The sequence below is a fragment of the Prunus mume genome, linkage group LG3, assembly GCF_029339155.1.
Source record: "Prunus mume cultivar Tortuosa linkage group LG3, ASM2933915v1, whole genome shotgun sequence".
Lineage (NCBI taxonomy): Eukaryota > Viridiplantae > Streptophyta > Magnoliopsida > Rosales > Rosaceae > Prunus > Prunus mume.
In genome coordinates, this window is record NC_142700.1 from 24504519 (window position 1) to 24525221 (window position 20703).

A 20703-nucleotide genomic window follows, 5' to 3' on the forward strand; every position below is an offset into this window, starting at 1 on the left:
TGCTAAAGACTTATGTTCATAATAAGGCTCATCCAGAAGGGTCTATTGCCGAAGGTGTCTTGGGAGATGAGTGTTTAATATTTTGCTCTCGCTATTTGCATCGAGTTGAAACTAAGTTTAATAAAAGAGATAGAAACGACGATGAAGGTCAACCGTCATATGATACATCTCCGTTATCTATTTTCTCAACACCTGGTCGAGCTTTTGGAAAGGTGTACTTAGAGAGATGAGCACCGAACTTCATAAGGCTGCCACTCATTATGTCCTGCAAAATTGTGATGAAGTTTTTCCATTTGTCCAGTAAGAATTCTTAAACACTATAATTTCTAAGTGTATTTAATAAGTTACTATTTATTTAGATGCAATATGTCACTGTATTAATTTGAATATAATCATTTGTTATGTATGCAGAGAACATAAGAACATTCTAATCCAGTCTAGTGTTGATAATGTGGAGGAGTCACATAGGCTTCAATTTTCAAACTGGATTTCTAAAAGGGTATGGATAAGATTGTATTCAAAAAATTATTGATTGTCATAGATGTTTATTTAAAAATATTTTTTCCTTTCTATGCAGGTCACAGAACTATACAACGATGGTAAAGTTAGTAAGCAAATGCTTTCTTTGGCTCGAGGTCCCTGAAAGGCGAGTAACTTATTATCCTGGTTATTATATTAGTGGTTTTAGATTTCATACATTGCAGCCTGATGAGAATAAAAAAACACAAAATAGTGGAGTTATGGTTAAGGGGGAGAATCAGATTGACGATGTGCCTTGGTATGGAACCTTAGTAGATATTGTTGAGCTCCGTTACACAGAAGGAAATAGAGTTGTATTGTTCAATTGTGATTGGTATGACACGGCATGAAAAGGAACAGGTTACATGATAGATCGTTATGGAATAATCACTGTTAATACAACACGCAAGCTAAATACTCAAGAGCCATTTGTGCTAGCAAGCCAAGCAACCCAAGTTTTTTATGTGAAGGGGGTTAAAAATAAAATTTGGAGTTTTGCCGTGGAAACAAATCCAAGAAATACTTATGAGACGACTAATGATGAAATTGAGCCATACCAAGAAGCAGAGACTCAAATTCAAAGCATGCATGTCATCCAAAATGATGTTGAAGACAATGAAATTGATTGAAGAAGGGATCGATGTGTTCAACTTACAACTATAGGATGAGTTGCCATGTAATTGTGATTGCTTATTTTTTTTGGATTGGCTATTTTTAGTTATTTATTTTGGAGTGTGATTGGTTATTATCAATATTTTTTTTTTACTTATTCTAATGGGAAATTCACAGCTAGCTAGGCTCTTCTTTTTTGTGGGGGAAGGGGCCAAAAAGTTGATAGGTTCAAATAAGAACTGCATATCACTACAGAGAGCTTTGGTTTGTGCATCAAATTATAATTTTCATATCATTTTGATTTTTAATTTGGGTTTCATTTCATATGCAGATAATGCCTTTGTTTTGTTTTGTGTAGAGACTTGCGAATGAAACTGTACCAACCCCCCATGGAACACAGCCCCCACCAACTACCATATATATTGGCATCGGGTTTGTTGGGTCTACATGATAACCAAATTCTCTTTAAAAAAAATCTGTTTTCTTCCCTAGCTAACAATATTATCAATCAAATTTTTTTTAATTTATTCTAACGGGAAATTGACATTCAAACGTTTTTCCGAGAGAACATATTTCTCCTCGAAAGTAGTCAAACAATTCAGACGAAAGGAGAACCCCTCGGAAATGTTCAAGCAATTTCGACGGAATAAAAAGCCCCTCGGAAATAGTCAAACAGTTCGACGAAAGAGAAAGCCGTCGGAAATAATCATCCTATTTCCGTCAAATGTACTTTTGGTCGTTAATAAAGTTGGCGCCAAGTCTTCCGACCAAATAAATTACATTTCCGACGACAATAGAGACTTTTTCTGAGGGTATTTCCGTTGTCAGAAATAAATTTCAGGCTCGTGACATATTTCCAACAGACAACATTTTTTGGTCGGAAAAAACACTTTTACTGAGGAAATTTCGGGGCCCTCGGAGAATGTTGGTCGGTAATGACCCTTTTTTTTGTAGTGCAACACACTCCGAAAGGATGTCGATTCTTAGGGAGTGCTCTGGTTTTTTCACCAAAGGTATTATGTTCATAGTAAATAAAAAATTCTTTAGCTTGGCTTGAGAAGTTTGTGGTGTGAGAGCTAAGTTTCCATAAGTTTAACAAGAGATATAGAAAGTTTGTATGGCTAGAACATGAGTTTTTCTAAGTTTCCATAAGTTTTGGTGTGACAAGACCCTTCCCGTGTTAGAAATATGCCCTAAAGCCAAACATGTGATATTACTTTTTAGATATTTCACCATCACTAATAGGCAAGATCGTTGTTTTCAACTATGATAAATGGTCTATTATCATAACAGTAAAACAACAAGTCCTTGGAATATGAAATAGTATGAGGGCTATGCAATGAGATTGGATATAAGGAGGCCTCTCATACTTCCACATCATTTCCTAAACGTTCCTGATCGTAGGATTATTAATTGGACACTGATCATCCGTAAAGACTGGTACACACTATATTCTCTCAATTGGGAGAATGACTATAGTCTCAAGTCATTGCATGTAAAGGCACTAACATAAGTGTGTAGGTGCTTATAAGGAAAAGTACACTGCATGCAATCAAATCACGAGTTCTAGTATGAAATTCTTACTCACATATTAACCTAGAACTCATAAGTTACAATACTGCAAACTAGTCCTTAAACCTAAGACATCATAGTTGTCTTGTGAACGAGTCATTTGTCTTTGATATCACTATACGATAATTGAAAGAAAAAATGACTCAAAGGTGATTATCAGGACTCTTGACAAGTTTATGGAGACAAGTGAATGTACAAAAGGGATCTATGTTTTCAGTAAGGAGAGAGAATGCTCCAAAGATATGATTGAGAAATATTTGCAAAGTATCGGATATGATTAAAAAATAAGTTTATAAACCTAACCAAAGTAATCATATAGGGTTTTGACAAAAGTATCCATACCCTAATAATATGAATTAGGAGCACTGTAATAGAGAAGGACTCAATTGCTCAGCAATTCCAACTTGAATAGGCTCTTTGTTTAGGCCCAAAAAAGTCCACGGTTGGGCCCAAATAAGTTTTCGGTCCAATACGCTACTATATTAAGAAAAGTCACATATCTGAGTATGTGAAGGCTCGTCATATGCGAGTCACACCACATGCGCCATGCCAAATAAATAATTCGTCATGTTAGGAATCGAGATTAAGATTATAAAATGCATTATCTTTGCAAATCCATGCTAATTATCCCGCCAGGCAGAATAATTGAAAGCATGCCAAGCGATATGCCATGCTAAATAGGAAATCATTATTACACACCCAACCACGCTACAAGCCTAAGTGAGCCCAAGCCACTCGAATGCCCGGGACTTGCTTGAGTGGGTTGTGGTATGGATGATAATAAATCAACATGAGGCCCATTAATGGGCCGAGAAATGGAAAGTCTCGGGTTGCTTGGGAGCCTCGAGACTCAAGCCCATTTCTTAGGCCCAAACATGTGGGTGAGCACAAGAGAGAAAAGTAGCCCAATAGCCCAAGCAAAATAACCTAACCAAAAATAACCCAACCAAAAATAAGCCCAATCAAAATAGCCTATTGACTCAACCAAAAAGCCTAAACATTTTAAATAGCCCACTTGCTTGATAAACCATCTTGGCCCATACAACTACCATAATGAGCTACAAAGGCACTAACACCTAGCTGAAGAAACAAAAGCCACGAAAGGGAGGTCTGGAGGTTCATTAAACAATGCTATTGGAGGTTCCAGCACATGGAGGGAGCATATTCCAAGCAAGAAACATTCAAAGTACCAAAGAATATTAGCCTGCGAGCTGCCAGAAGCACCCTTTGAACCAGCATGTATATTCAATTCATTCCCTCATCAGACCTGGCCTTGGAAGAGGAGAGAAAAGAAGGAAGAAGGATGGCTGAAAATAGAGTCCAAACACCATGGAAAGGGGTCTTGAGCTCCAAAAAATCCCTGATTTTGTGCAAATGGGCAGAGAAGATTTCACCAAAAAAGGATGATTGAAGGGATGAAGGGAGAAAGGAAGGGAAAGACTTGACAAAATGGGATGGAAACCATTAGGGTTTCTTGGAAAATGTCAGCTTCCAGCGGCTATAAATTGAGGCATTTTCTACCCAATGGAAGCAACCCACATCTAGAGAGCAAGCTTCATCTCTCACTATGAAATCTCTGCAATTTCGTGTCCTAATCCTCCATCTCCTCCCACTTTCCATTCTGCCATGCCATTCTAGAGTCTGACATAGCTTTTGTCAGGCTGCTGGAAACTTACCCAAACCACCAAATACTTCACCATTAGTCACAACTCAGACCCAGAGAGCAAGCTTTCTCTCTAACTTACAAAAACCCAAAGCAATCTCGTGCACTATTCATCTTTTTCTCTGTTTTGCTCTTCTGGCAGCTGCTGGAAGAACTCTGATCTTCATTTTCCCTTTCCTAGCCAAATCTCTTACAAAACTTCTCCTTCCTTACCCTAACACTTCCTTTTTCCCTCAAAGCAAGCCTAAATTTTCTTTTAGTGCTAAACTCATGTTGATTTTGCTCCCATGCCACATGCCACTCATGCTGAGCTTGAGAGTTTATCTGTAAGCATGAAGAAATTACCTGTAAGCTGCCATTATTTGGTTGGTGAAGATAACCGAAATACTTCCTAAGGCTCTACTGCCCTTTCGAGGTATTTGGGGCCTAATTTTCGAACTCAGCAAAGGGGACAATTTCATCAGCCCTTTTACAGAAGCCCATCCCATTTGTACCAGCTGCTGAGGAAAAAGTCCCCTACATAAATTGGCGACTCTGCTGGGGATTAGGCCATTATCTTCATCGATGCCTTCAAAGAAGAAAACCAGAAGCGACAACATGACCTCCCAAGATGGGCCAAGCCATGCTGACTCAGAATCAAGGCAACATCCCTCATCTAGAGAAGAAGAACATGCAAGTGAGGGAACTTTTACCCTCATAGACGTTGTTGCAGCCATCCATGCGATGGGAGAGACTCAAAGGGAGATGACAGAGACAATCAAGGAGCTAAAAAGTTTAGTCTCTAAGCTAAGTGAAGAAAACAAAAGACCAGCCCAAGAGGAATCTACTGCTGCCGGAAAGAGGTCTAAACAAAGGATGCAATCTTTTGTCACCCATGAAGATGTCATCGCCATGCTGGAAAAGAAACTAAGCCAAAACTAGGAAGCTTGGAAGAGTGAAGAGGAAGAGCGCCACTTGGGGGCTTCATTTGGTCAACAAGATAATCAAGAGATAGCTGCCGTAACCTCTCATAAGAGCCGCAAATCACTCTATGATTAGTTGGGTTATGAGTCGCATGCAAATCAGCAGCTGTAGCTCTATTAAATATTTCTACAGAGCATGACAGCCTAGTACAACACATGCCAAATATATGCCAACATTAGGCACAAGCTTTCATGCTATTGCAAGTCATGCACGCTCCTTAGCCCTTTCATACTTGGGGGCTTAATTTGATGGGGGTATTTATCAATGCGAAATGGCTCAAAGCCTTACTACTGCGTTGCTTTTGCACCTATCCTTTTGTTTTTGGCTTTTCAAATTTATTCAAAGATGAACTCCTTTTGTGTTTTCACCATATGCTTTCACAACTTTTGTAGAATACACCACCATTATTGCATGCCAAGGTGTAAAATGATATTTGCAATGAGAATGGAGTATTTTGGAAAAAGAAAAAAAGCCTCTAGAATTCTTTCCTTACTTTTATCTTCTTCTGTTTTGCAAAACATGTTCTTTAAAAAGAAAAAGAAAATAGACAAGCAAACTTCCCTTTAAAATGCTAAGCCTCTCAGCAGTAACCATGCCAAGCAAAGTCACTTGGATGGGGTCCCGAACTATCAACAAGCATCACGCTTAAGCAAAAAATAGCATAAGGCACGAGAAACCGATCTATTACAAAGAAGCACGCAATCTTGAGGTGCTGGAACAACATCTGGAGAGTTTTATAAAACCTTGGTAAGAATCATGCACATGCTAGTCTGGCCCTTTTTAAGGAAGGCAAGAAGCTGCTTTTCAAACCCAGAGGCTAGATAAACCATGCAAAAGTAACTTTAGAAATTCCGCTCCTGTAAATTTTGGCAGCATATACCTTATTTTTAAGGATATCCAACCTGTCAGAAAATCTCAAACAGTTCACAAAGACGAATTTTGCCAACCAAGCTATATATATATGAGACATGCGAATTACAACCTGCCTTCAACATTCTAAAAATTAATACAAGCTTCAGTGGTTCAATGCCAAATTACAAAGTCATAACAACGTAGTCGTTAGAATGTCAAAAGAAAAGAAAAAAACTACAGTCAAAGCACGATAAAACTATACATGCTAAAGATCCATGCATCCTATAGTCTCAAAGGAAACAGAACCATGCGATGATTTCATGCTATGAGTAACACCGCCATCAAAGAAGGCTTTGAACGCCATGAAGGAATTCTCCCAATCTTGCCAAGACATGCTTTTCTCCAATAAATGCCCCACGGAGGTGGAAACATCACCGTCCTTATGGATGTCATCAATAATCTCACCACGAGGGGCACTGCCGGAAGCTTTGTGAAGAGGTGCCAATATGTGTCGGGTGTGCTCGGTAAGGAGAAGTTGGAGGCAGACCGCTGGAAGCTGTGGAGAGATGCCACGATCTGTGTCAGGTGTGCCTAGGTAAGGAGAAGTTGGAGGTAGCAATGCTGGAAATCAGGCAGATGCCGCAGCTATGCCGTGCAAGGAGAAGTTGGAGGCGTGGCAAGGGAAGCTGCGAGGAGGTGCCGGCAACTGTATCAGACGTGTCCCAAAGGGAAAGGAAGGAACCGTACCCTCCGCCCCTTGTGAGATGCTTTTGATCTAAAAGAAAAGAAGGAGTTCAAACAAATATGCAATTTCTGACCCAAGTTCTTGACAAACAAAGTTCTCATCCTGTGAGTCAATAAGCATGACAAGCAAATTCTCTTTCGGAACAAAAATCAAGCATTGCAAGACATGCATTCCTACTTCTTGCAACCGAGAACAAAGTCTACAATTAATCAAGCATATGTTCACTAGGAGAGTAAGCTTAGGCCATGCACCAGTCTATGCTTATTCATGAAATATTCAAATTGGCGGAGTTACTTACCAAAAGATTAAAGCAGAAGCCCTAAATATCCAAGTTAGAAGGCTGGAGGATTTGAAGGTTCCAGCAGCAGAAACGTCAAGGTTTCCAGCACCTGCCCCACCCATGCCTGAGACGCGTGCACTTGCCTTATTTCAAATCTTCTTAGCCCCTGTCCTATTTCAAACATCATGCTAGTGTATATGCTCATTAACCCCCAAAGCTCAATTTATCCTTGCAACAATTCAACAAACTCATTACATCCGTGAAAGTAACCAAAAACTCACCTTTATTCTATCAAGTTCCCAGCAAATCAGTAAGAAGATGACATTCCTCATGCTTTGGAACCTCTCAATCAAGCCTGAAAAAGAAACAAGGGAGTACGTTGACCAGATTAGGCGCTGGAAGGGAACTCGTAAATGAAATGGGGGTGCCGGAAGCATAATCACTATTGAAACATAATTTTTTCCAAAGACAAGTTGCAAGCAGCCAAGACTCACTTTCATGTTATCAAAATCCTAGAAGATTAGACTTCTCATGCTTTATCATGCTTTGGAGCTTCTAAACAAGAGACTACGTTAGCCAAAATCATATGCCGGAAAGGTACTTATACACAAAGGAAGGCGCTAGAAGCATAAATTTCTCAAGGTGCAAGCAAACTCATCTATCAAGCATTAGACAAAATTCACAGGGCGTGATACCAATCCACATACCAAGAAATTTCATTTCATTCAAGCATTCCAAGCAATTCGGGCATTTCAAGCAAATTGAAGAACTCATGCTCTTACAACAATACCATTCCACTTCATGCTCTCACGACAATATTGCTCAAGAACATTCTCTAGCAATACTCAGATCAGCACTCAATGCCAACAGAAAGGACATGCTAAATTCCCAAGCAAAAGCAACATGCCAAGCAAAACTTATACACAAGCTTTCCAACCATCCTAGCTAGAATATCCCACCTTTAGAAAATCACTATAAATCAAGCTTACAACCAACAAATCCCAAACTTTCCAGATTAGAACTAGACATATCAAGCTTCATTTTCCCAAAATTTTGTTGCATTTCGAGCTAGGGAAGCATGTCAAACAGATTTCTAAAACAGCTCATGCAGCAGAAACTGTACAGCTCCAGCACCTTAACCCTTACTTTGAAATTCCACCGAAAATTCATTTTTTCTTCAAGTGATGCAAAACCAATTCCAACATAACCATTGAGAAGTCCATTTTTATGTCTCAAAAGCTCCAACTCAGATTCGAAAAGAAACATTTCAAAAGTTCAAAAACAGCCAGCAAGCTACTTTGAGATATTTTGACAAACACTTGGCATGCATACCCAAGTGAGCTTGTATAACTCTTGTTTATCACCAAGCTAGAATCCTAAATCAAAAGATCAACCTTAGAATTCAATTTCTAGTTCACAAATTTTGGGAAATACAGAGGAACTCAAGCATTCAAGCATAGAAGACAAGCATGCAACAAAAGCATCAACATCAACTCATGAACATGCTTTAGAAAAATGGAGGCAGAGAGCACTAGAATGGGTGGATGATCCTCAATTTTGGATATGTTATAAACAACATAATTTCAAGCAAATTTTGTGAAGCAAGCGCAATCATACGAGCATCATAAGTTAAAGATACACGCAGAAGAAAAATCTGCAAAAACTCACCAGCCATGGATGAATGCAGAAGTTGCAAACCAGCTTTGAGGTATCAGAAAAATTCAAAATATTCTGCAAATTTTACTGGCTATAGTGCTCGAGCAGATGAACGACTTTGCTCAAGGAAGTTTTCTGATCCGAGCTTCCGAAATATGACTTATGTACTGATGCACAATACCGACGGGTTTGGGTCTTGAAGAAGAAGAAGAAAGAAGAGAATGAGAGAAAATCAGAAAATAAAGCACATCATGCCAAGTTCAGCCTTTTCATATACAAAAAAGAGGTCAGAGTAAGATAAAAGTAAGAAGAGGAAAAGGAGAAACCCATACCAACAGTTTTGTTCTCACGGAAATTGGCACCCTTCCAGCAACTCGAGCAAATCAAAGAAAAGGGAATCCCAGAAGATTAGTGCGAGCCCTTCCTTGCTAGCACCCACGTTGTAAGCACTCACGTTGCTGCAATAACAAAATAGGTCAAAAGAGGGTTTGGTGCTTGACTACCAAAACAAAGGGCAATATTCATGGATGAAAGGAACCCAGCAAATTCCTCAATAAATCCAAGAGAAAGCTAGAGAAGGGACATACCTTGCTAAAATCCCAACGGGTGACTTTAAATATAACAAGAAGGGAGCGAAATTGAGAATCATAGCAGCGGCAGAGGGGCTTCTTGAAGGGAGAAGGGCTGAAGGGTCAAATCGACTTGGGCTCTTTTCCCAGCTCTTTGGAGGCAGATGTTTTCTACTTGATCTTACTCTCTCACTCAGTTTTGAGTGGGGAACAAGGGAAAACGAAGAAAAAAAAAGTAGGAAGAAGTTGGGTCTGGTGCAAGAAAAGGGAAGAGAAAGAAAGAAAATAATAAAAAATAAAGGAAGAAGGCGTTTGGTGTTGGGAAGCTGCAAATAACATTTGGGGCCAATTATGACACCGTCATTTTGCACGCGAGAAGAAGAGAAGTTCTCTACAAATACAAATCTGATTTTTTGGGTTGGGTTTAATTATTCGGCCCATTCCAGCACCTGTCTTGTTTCAAATATCCTTCCAACACCTGCCATGTTTTCAAACATCCTTCCAGCACATGCCCTATTTCAAACACCTTGCTAGCACCTGCTCTATTTCAAATTTCCTTCCAGTGCATGCCAATGCCAAGCATCCAAGCATACAAACCAAAATCAAGCATACACACCAATGCCAAGTATCAAGCCAAAATCAAGCATACATGCCAATGCTAAGCATCAAGCCAAATACCAAATATACAAGTCAAAGCCAATCATGCAAGCCAAAATCAAGCATACATAACTAATATTAGATACACAAATCAATGCAACTCTTGCAAACCACAATCATGCAAAATCAAGCCTCTCTAGTTACTCAAGCAAATAAATCACACAAGCTAAGTAGTTATCTTAGGCTAATCCATCAAGCATTTTCTTCTATATTATGCCACAAAATAGGTCAACTCTTAGTAACTCTAGTAAGTAACCTCCAAAATTACAATGTCTAGGAAAGTTCTTCAAGGCAACACCCTCGGTGTTTAAGAAGGATTGGGTTTTAAGTGGGACCATTACGACCCCTCCAACCTTCCCAGAAAAGATCTGGCTGTAATTTCAGAGACCCTTAACTGGTCATCCTTGAGCTGCTCCTAAACTCAAGCCATGCCATGCCACTGCAATTTATTTTAGGCTGAAAATTGATTATTCGGACCATTTCAATACACATTCATGGCCCCAATAATCAAGGGGGCTAATGTTGAGGCCCAAAAAAGTCCACGGTTGGGCCCAAATAAGTTTTCGGTCCAATACACTACTATATTAAGAAAAGTCACATATCTGAGTACGCGAAGGCTCGTCATATGCGAGTCACACCACACGCGCCATGCCAAATAAATAATTCGTCATGTTAGGAATCGAGATTAAGATTATAAAATCCATTATCTTTGCAAATCCATGCTAATTATCCCGTCAGACAGAATAATTGAAAGCATGCCAAGCGATATGCCATGCTAAGTAGGAAATCATTATTACACACCCAACCACGCTACAAGCCTAAGTGAGCCCAAGCCACTCGAATGCCCGGGGCTTGCTTGAGTGGGTTGTGGTATGGATGGTAATAAATCAACATGAGGCCCATTAATGGGCCGAGAAATGGAAAGTCTCGGGTTGCTTGGGAGCCTCGAGACTCAAGCCCATTTCTTAGGCCCAAACATGTGGGTGAGCACAAGAGAGAAAAGTAGCCCAATAGCCCAAGAAAAATAACCTAACCAAAAATAACCCAACCAAAAATAAGCCCAATCAAAATAGCCTATTGACTCAACCAAAAAGCCTAAACATTTTAAATAGCCCACTTGCTTGATAAACCATCTTGGCCCATACAACTACCATAATGAGCTACAAAGGCACCAACACCTAGCTGAAGGAACAAAGCCCACGAAAGGGAGGTCTGGAGGTTCATTAAACAATGCTGTTGGAGGTTCCAGCACATGGAGGGAGCATATTCCAAGCAAGAAACATTCAAAGTACCAAAGAATATTAGCCTGCGAGCTGCCAGAAGCACCCTTTGAACCAGCATGTATATTCAATTCATTCCCTCATCAGACCTAGCCTTGGAAGAGGAGAGAAAATAAGGAAGAAGGATGGCTGAAAATAGGAGTCCAAAACACCCAGGAAAGGGGTCTTGAGCTCCAAAAAAATCCCTGATTTTGTGCAAATGGGCAGAGAAGATTTCACCAAAAAAGGATGATTGAAGGGATGAAGGGAGAAAGGAAGGGAAAGACTTGACAAAATGGGATGGAAACCATTAGGGTTTCTTGGAAAATGTCAGCTTCCAGCGGCTATAAATTGAGGCATTTTCTACCCAACGGAAGCAACCCACATCTAGAGAGCAAGCTTCATTTCTCACTATGAAATCTCTGCAATTTCGTGCCCTAATCCTCCATCTCCTCCCACTTTCCATTCTGCCATGCCATTCTAGAGTCTGACATAGCTTTTGTCAGGCTGCTGGAAACTTACCCAAACCACCAAATACTTCACCATTAGTCACAACTCGGACCCAGAGAGCAAGCTTTCTCTCTAACTTACATAAACCCAGCAATCTCGTACTTTGTTCATCATCTTCTCCGTTTTGCTCTTACAGCATTCTTTGGAAGAACTCTGATATTCATTTTCCCTTTCCTAGCCAAATCTCTTACAAAACTTCTTCTTCCTTACCCTAACACTTCCTTTTTCCCTCAAAGCAAGCCTAAATTTTCTCTTAGTGCTAAACTCATGTTGATTTTGCTCCCATGCCATATGCCACTCATGCTGAGCTTGAGAGTTTATCTGTAAGCATGAAGAAATTACCTGTAAGCTGCCATTATTTTGGTTGGTGAAGATAACCGAAATACTTCCTAAGGCTCTACTGCCCTTTCGAGGTATTTTGGGGCCTAATTTTCGAACTCAGGCAAAGGGGACAATTTCATCAGTCTGCCCTTTATAGCAGCACCATTTACAATTCTTTGGAGGAAAAAGTCCCCTACACTCTTCATCTTTGAGTAATTTTTTTTTCATTTAATGGCCATATAGTGATATCAAAGACAAACAACTCGTCCACAAGACAATTATGATGTCTCAGGTTTGAGGACTAGTTCGCACTATTGCAACTTATGAGTTCTAATTTGATATGTGAGTAAGAATTCCATACTAGAACTCATGGTTTGATCGCGTTCAGTGTATTTTTCCCTATAAGCACCTACACACTTATCTTAGTGTCTCTATACGCAATGACTTGAGACTATAGTCATTCTCCTAATTAAGCGGATATAGTGTGTACCAGTCTTTGCAGATAATTCCAATTGATAATCCTACGACCGGGAACGTTTAGAAAATGATGTGAAAGTATGGGAAGTCTCCTTATATCCAATCTCATCGCATAGCTCTCATACTATTTCATATTCCAAGGATTTGTTGTTTATTGTTATGATAACATACCAAATATCATGGTTGAAAATAATAATCTTGCCCATTAGTGATGGTGAAATATCTAGAAAGCAAAATCACATATTTGGCCTTAGGTCATATTTCTAACAACGATATAGTCAAATATCGACTACTCATCCATAAGGCAACCATGGTGCCTTAGGTGTAAGGATTAACCTTGCGTTATTGCAACCTATGAAATCTTGTTTGACATGTAAGTCAAACTTCCATTGAAGATTTCTAGTTTGAACGCATTTAGTGAACTCACTCTCTAGTGAGCATCTACACAGTTTTTTTTTTTTTTTTTGGTCTGAAAGAGCATCTACACAGTTATCCTAACGTCTTTACACAAATGACTTGAGACTAGTCATCCTCGTAGTTGAGCATATATAGTGTGTGTAGTTCTTTGCGGTTTGTCAATGCATAATTGAACGATCCTATGACTAGGAACTTTTAGAGTGTGAGTTACAAGGAGAGGTCTCTCTGTGTTTAAAATCTTTAGATCACTTTCCTTGTATCACAAATCTATAGACTTGTCAATAGGCTAAGAGCATGCACAATCATGCTCTTAATTTTTCAGTTAAAATTTAGCTTAAAATATTAAAAAGCTATTTTAGGAGCTCTTTATAAAATTTCAACTCCGACCATACTCTCTAGTTTAAAAAGTCATAAATATTTTTAATTAGAATAATTAGGGTTTGTTAGTTGTATATAATCAAAATTAAAATTGCTTATATAATAGGAAATTAAAATTGCTTCTTAGTTGTATATAATCATCTTTAAATTATCTACCCCTAACAAAAAATTTATTGTAATTTAATTTGTATTCCTTAATTTCTTGGACACAACCAATCTATGGATATGAATATGAAGGTTTGATTAAGCATGTTGTTGAACGAACTCTAAAATTAACTGAGTACACCCTATGATCTAAGTACATCCTAATATTTAAATCAAAATATAAAATTAACTAAGTATACCCTATTTAACTACCAAAAATACCCCTGGTATATCCTAACATGCCCAAGAAAATAAACAAATAAATAAATAAATAAAAGAAAAATATTTTAATTGTAAATTGCATTATGGTTCTACAAAGATTTCAAAGCCATATAGACTGGTCAAACAAAAGAATAAGCCAATTAGGAATTGCCTCTGACTCTCTAGTTCAAGATTGCGTCACATGTGAATTTCCTAAAGCTTTCACTGATCAATGATCACCAAGTGAAAACAGAAAGAAGACGAAACGGAAAAAATGATCAAAAACTAAAAGATCAGCAAATGGAAGGTGAAACAATTGTGATCGAAGTGATGGGATGTGATTGTTTCAAAGCCTTCAAAAACAGTAAATTAGAACAAATGAAGATGAAGCAGAAATTTACCAAAGATCAGCAAACCAACAAATGGAAGCTGAAAGAATTATGATAATTGAGATGGGTTTCTTTCAAAAAGTTCAAAGACTCAAACTTTGATATCAGAAACAAATGAATTCTCATATGAAATGGTCATCCAAATTCACAAATTCTCAATTTTCAACCACATTTAAATAAAACTCATATGGCAGATACTATTATCACAAAAAGATCACAGCTTGGTTCTATTTGCTTGGGCGTGTTTGGGTTTTTAGAAGTATGGTTTTTTGCTTACATTTGGTTGGGATTGAATATGGTGAGTATGGTGTACTTATTAAAATTATATTTGTTTCACAATTCAATGTATCTTTTTTTGTCATTTTATATTTGGATAAATTTGACAGGACCCAACCCAAATTCCACTTTATAATCTGCGTTGAACCTTGTGCATATCCAACACCTGTCAGGTGCCAAGTACACTTGACCAAATTGCCCTTAAAACAAAAATTCAATTTTTTTTTTTTTTTAAGGTTTGACTTCTGCTGAAAATTTGGCAGAGTCTCCCCTGTAAATTGCTCGTTTCCCAATAATTTACACCTATACAAAATGCAATTCTTATATCCATATGCGTTCAACATACACAATGTTAAAGCACACACAATCCAACAGAAAATCTGTGTGGCCTCAGGCCTTACAGAAATCTTAGGGCAATATCAGAGCCTACTAATTAATTTAATTTACAAAAAAATAGTACGATTATAGTAGGATATCCTACATAATGGAAGTTGATGAGTGGTCGGTGATGAATGCCCAGTAGTGGTGCTCCGGTACTTGATTACTGCCTGAGAGCGCAAAACATTAAAAGTGTGAGTAGACAAAAGAAAGTTTTGCAAAAGTGTTCCACGCATATTTATATTCATATAACCGTTCATACATTCAATCAATTCATCAAAACCATTTGAAAGCATTGAAAAATAATAATTCCTTTCCACCTAGGTGTATCCTTCATAAATCCGTTAATTCCATGATTTTCTATTTATTTCCCACATTATACAGTCAATTCCAATGTCACATAAGCGACACCTCCTCGCAGAACTCGGAAACACAAAGTTAACCCGAGCCGCATTCCTCGCAGAACTCAAGAGACACTTGATCAACTTGAGCCGCATTCCTCACTCCTCACAATCCGGGTATCCTTAAGACTCGTGGGGCAACTGCTAAACGCATACGCTAACTCAACCGAAGGCAACAGTTTATTCGAAGGCAACATTTTGGGTACATATAGTGGTTTAAAAACCTTTCATGGAAAATTATAATAATGTTTCTCACTCAATCCTTAAATCATGTTACCATTTCCTTTTCTACTTTCCAAGCCATTCACATTTAATCATAAACAACATTTAATAAAAGTATTTGAATTCAAATTGTATGCTTGGAAAGTAAAAACTATAAATAATTCATTCATGATCAATTAATAAAACTTTTACTGCATAAAATTCATTTATAAAACAAACATTCACTCACTGTGCATCCGAGCTTTGACCTTGAGAGTCCTTCCCGCGGGTTTAGTGGAGCCTGAGTACCTATTTAAGCGATTAAAACATTTAATTAATAAAATAGTTGAACCACAAATATTTAATCAAAACCCTGACCCCTCCTTAAAGTGTATGTGTGTAACTTAAGAAAGTTCTTAGGCCCATTTTCAACAGTTCTACAGTTGGAATGGTGCGGAAAGACCCGAAATTAAATATATGATTAAATTCTTATATTGGTCAACCCCTTCCCCTGTGTGGTCCACGACCTCCGATTAATAATCCGAAAGTTCCTAGAGGTTCATAAAAATCCAATTAACATATCCTATGAGTTTCGTCAAGATCTGACAGTCCGAAAATATCGAACCCTAATTATGCCTAATATGTAAAAATTGGTTTTATACTCAAACGATAACAAAAAATTAATTATGGGTCTTTTTGTTCCAGCAGCTTGATGAATGGACTTGGGCTGCTGTAAGAGAAAGACAAACAAAATTCCCTTGCGTATGAGTTCAAGCACCAGGCTCCAAAAGAATTTCGAAAAGTTTGTGAACCTTAGAAAACACTTCGGGGTTTCTTTCACCAATAATTAGATGAATGTGACAAAGTGATAATACGGCTTGGCTTGAAAAGCTTGTGGCATGGGAGCTAAGCCTTCACGAGTTTAGCCACAGAGAGAGAAAGAGCATGAATTTCTAAATGAAATAAAGGCTTAAAGTAAATGGAAGAGAGAGTAAACTAGGAAGATTTTGAGTGAAGAAGAGAGAGAGAGATGGGAATGGAGAGTGGGGTGTCTTGAGTGAATTTCCAATTGCTTGACAAAGCTTGGTCGCACTCTGGACGATCTTTTTGGTGGGTAGAAGAAGCCTCCTTTTATAAGCACTTCGACCCCTTAATTTTATTAGACCTCCTCTTTGCTTTTCACTCATTCTTCCATTTACTCTTATTTGGTGAAATTCCCCTGCCCAGCACGCATAGGTAACAAGCCTTTTGGGGTTCCAAGATTTTTACACAGCTGGACCTCTCCATGTGGGTGAGGCGCCAGTCGCTTTTCTTCTTGGTTTCCTTATTAGAGCTCGCAAAGGAAAGGAGAATTGATAGAGCTTTTGCCTAATGGGTATTCCTCCCACACGTACGAATTCTCTTTGATTTTTTGTGATGGCTTCACGTTGACTCTGCTATGAAGCTTTGGCAAGGGCTGAACACAAGTCTAGATATTTTATTAGGTATTGGGCTAGGCTTTTCCTAAGGTATTGGGTCACTGGCCTCTTGTTTCCAATAGTCAGCTAAGTCTTTCATGGTTTTGTCAAGCTGCTGGAAGTAGCTTATTTGCTCTTCTTTTGACAAGATGTTGTGTGCCTTAGTTGATGAGGGGCCCTCCTAAACGTTGCAGACCACTACATATTTTCTTAAGTTGCTAGGTCACGTTTTCTTTCTCTATTGCTTACCCATGTGCTTGAGCCCAAGAAATGGGCTTGAGTTTTGGCGCTCCCAAGCAACCCAAAACTTTCATCCCTTGAACCCACAATGGGCCTCGTGAGGGCTTGTACCCATCCATACCACAACCTTCTCAGCAAGCCCCAGATTTTACGTGACTTGGGCCCACTTGATCATGTAGCGTGGCTTGGTATTTATAGTAGTGATCCTTTTGCCTGTCATTGCATGTATATTTGGCATGTTTGAACTCCAGGGTATGGCAATAGGTTGTGATCGAGCTAAATAGTATCTTAATAGGTCGGTGAACGTGGGCTTACAGTGACAGGACCTGACCCAAATTCTGCTTTGGAATCTACGCCAAATCCTCTGCATGTCTGACACTTAGCAGGTGCTAAACACACTTGACCAAATTGCCCTTCTATCAAAAACCAAATTTTACCTCAAGTTTGACTTCGTCAAAAATTCGTCAAAATCTCCCCTGTAAATACTTGATTCTCAAAAAATTTACACCTGTCTGAAAAACAATTTATAACCACAACCATTCAGCATGCATCGAGTTTGAATTCAAACAATCAAGTCTCAAATCTTTACGGCCTTAAGCCCCTTTAAAACAAATAAATCATTTTGCCAAAACTTAAACTAGTCCCACTGTTAAAACACTTAGAAAACTCAATTAAATCCCATTCTATACTCGTACAGAAATCACACATGCGTATTTATATTTATATAACAATTCTCCTATTTGCATAAATCACCACATCAGTTTAAGGCATTGAAAATAAGATTTCTCGTCCACCTAGGTGTACCCATCATATATCTATAAATTCCTCAATTTTCCATTTAATTCCCACATTATACCATCAATTCCTCGTGCCACAGCTTGCGACACATCCTCGCAAGTCTCGGTAACACAAAGTTGACCCGAGCAGCAATCCTCGCAGGATTCAAGGGACATTTAGTCACCCTGATCCGCATTCCTCGCTCCGCAAGGTTTGGATATCCCTAAGACTCGTGGGGCAACTGTCAAACGCGCTAACATAACCGAAGGCAACAATTTATTCCGAAGGCAACATGGGTACCTATAGTGGTTTAAAAACATTTCCTGGAAATTATAAAACTATTTCTCATCCATCCTTAAATCATGTTGCCATTATTCTTCCTACTTTCCAAGCCATTCTCAATTTAAATATAAATATAATATAATAAAAGTATTTGAGATCAAATAATTATGCTTTGAAAGTAATAACCATAAATAAATCATTCAAACTCAATCGATGAAACTTTGTTTGCATAAAATTCATTTATAAAATAAAAGTCCACTCACTTGGTCTCGTGGCTACACCTAGTAATTCTAGGTTGCCTACGTACCCTTACTAAGGGATCAAGCCTTATGTAGTTCTTTCCCTTTGTTTTATTGACAAGTTAAGTATTCAACTATTATGTTTACCACCTGTTTTGCAACATGAAATGTGAAAGGAAATTGAAAATAAGAAAATAATGAGAGGAGAATAACTTTTAAATTGGAAAAGAAACACAAGGAGAAAAAAAAAAGAACATGCATATAAAATCAAATAACAAAACATGCATATAAAATCAAATAACAACATAGTAGAATAAAACTTCACTTAAGAAAATATACATAAATTATATAAAATCCTTAAAACTTAGAAACTCTTAATCCTTATCTCTTAAGATAAAATCTCAAGTTTTAATTTATAACATCTCAAAACTTAAATACTCTCCACCTAGGCGTATCCCCATTTGTGATCCATCAATTTCATTATTACCGTCAATTCTAAGGGTGGTTGCGGTTCGGAAACTGCGAATTTTTATCCAAACCGCAAACCAACCGACTATATTGCTATATGGTGATTTTTGAAACAGCAAACCGACCGCTTTTTGCTGTCGGTTACCGTGAATTAGCGATTTAAAACCGTAAGTTCTTTTTGTATCATAAAAATCCAATCTTCCACATTTTAGGCCTAATTTTGATGCTTCTTTTGAAGCCTTTTGATTTCAAGCATACTTTAACCCAAAAATATAAATTCACAACCTAAATAAATAAATTCACAACCTCAACTTCTCAAGCATATATAAATTCACAACCTCCTCAATTTCTCAAGGATTTACAACCTAAAGAAAATTAAAGTTACAATTTCAATTAAAGTTAAACTTCTCAAGCATTCATAACCAAACTTCTCAAGCATTCCAATTCCAAATCCTTTAAAGTTACAAACCAAAAGGAAAATGCAATGCAAAATGAATTAAAGTTACAACCCAAAGGAAAAAAAATCCAATTCAAAGTTAATTAATGTTACAAACTAAAAGGAAAATGCAATGCACCAATATTACAAATTAAAGTTACAAACTCAATTGAAACGACTCGACCCAAATTCCACTTTGAAATCCGGGCCGAATCCTGTTTAAAACGACACCTAGTGACTGTAGGTCGTAAAATACCAAAATACCTGCAAACAGTAACATAAACCTAAGCCCTAACTCGTGGTTGTGCACGATAGCTGTAGGCTGCCTCGTACCCTTCTTGAGGAATCAAGCCACACGTAGTTCTTTCCTTTGTTCTGATACATGGTTTGTTTACTAAAACTTCGCTCTAGGGCTGACATTTCTGGAGTATCTGAGACTCCGTTTTACGATTCGTCAAATTCTATACGATCTTGAAATTATCTAGATCAACATACTGGAACATGATTACGATCCAACGGTTCAAACCTGTTGAACCCAGGAATCACCCATTAGGCGAGATCCGTTCGGGGTTAAAAATGTTATCCGAATTGATATCCATGAATTCCTACGAGCTCGTGACAACAAGAGGATCACATTGGGACAAATGCCTCACTACTACAGTGCCCACGCGCTGCCACATTGGCGCGCGTGGTTGCCCAGCGATAACGCTTCACCGGAAAATCTCACCATCTCGGCTCAAAACTCCTACCCTAGGTAAAACACCCTATTTGGAACCACTTTTGTTCTTGGACCTACCCCAAAAACTGGCCCGGAAGTGGCCAGAATAGTGACTCGAAAATCTGCTGAAACCTAACTTAAAAATCGAACGATTCTACGCTTGAAATCTCTGAAATCCTATCCAACCAACAGCTAGAGCATGGAAAATAGCTAGAAAACCATACCTCCCTCGTCCGATTTGGTGGCCGGAGGTGTCCGAACGAGTTCCGTGAAATTTCATAAAAAACTGTCCAAACCACCTGTTTCGTAGTGGTTTCGACGGCGGATCGAGGTGGGATGGGCTGAGACTGAAAGAGGGGAGTGAGGTGGTTTGTTTGGCACTGGTCTTGCTCAATTTGGTGGTCGGAGCTGAGAGAAACCCTCTCCTAAAGTCGGCTGGTCGAACTGGAGGAGGAGGAAGAAAACTGGGTTTTAAAACTGAAGTTTGAAGTATTTACGGTTATGCCACTGAACTTCTTTTAATCGTAACTCCTTCGTTACAACTCCGATTTGAGTCCACTACATGTCTACGGACTCTTTTCGTCACGCTCTATGCAACGGTGCAACTGAAATCCCCAAATTCATTCCCAGTCAAAAAGTCAACTTT

At 38.5% G+C, this 20703-nt stretch overlaps 1 long non-coding RNA gene across 1 annotated transcript; it reads right to left on the minus strand.

Annotated features, from left to right (window-relative positions):
- Positions 1-6861: 6861 nt before the first annotated feature.
- LOC148919191 (uncharacterized) lies at positions 6862-9533 on the minus strand. The gene is made up of 5 exons (XR_016125433.1): positions 9450-9533; positions 9195-9320; positions 8875-9057; positions 7225-7561; positions 6862-6956 (listed from the first exon to the last, which is right to left on the minus strand). It is a non-coding gene; the product is annotated as an uncharacterized LOC148919191 (long non-coding RNA).
- Between the last annotated feature and the right edge of the window lie 11170 nt (positions 9534-20703).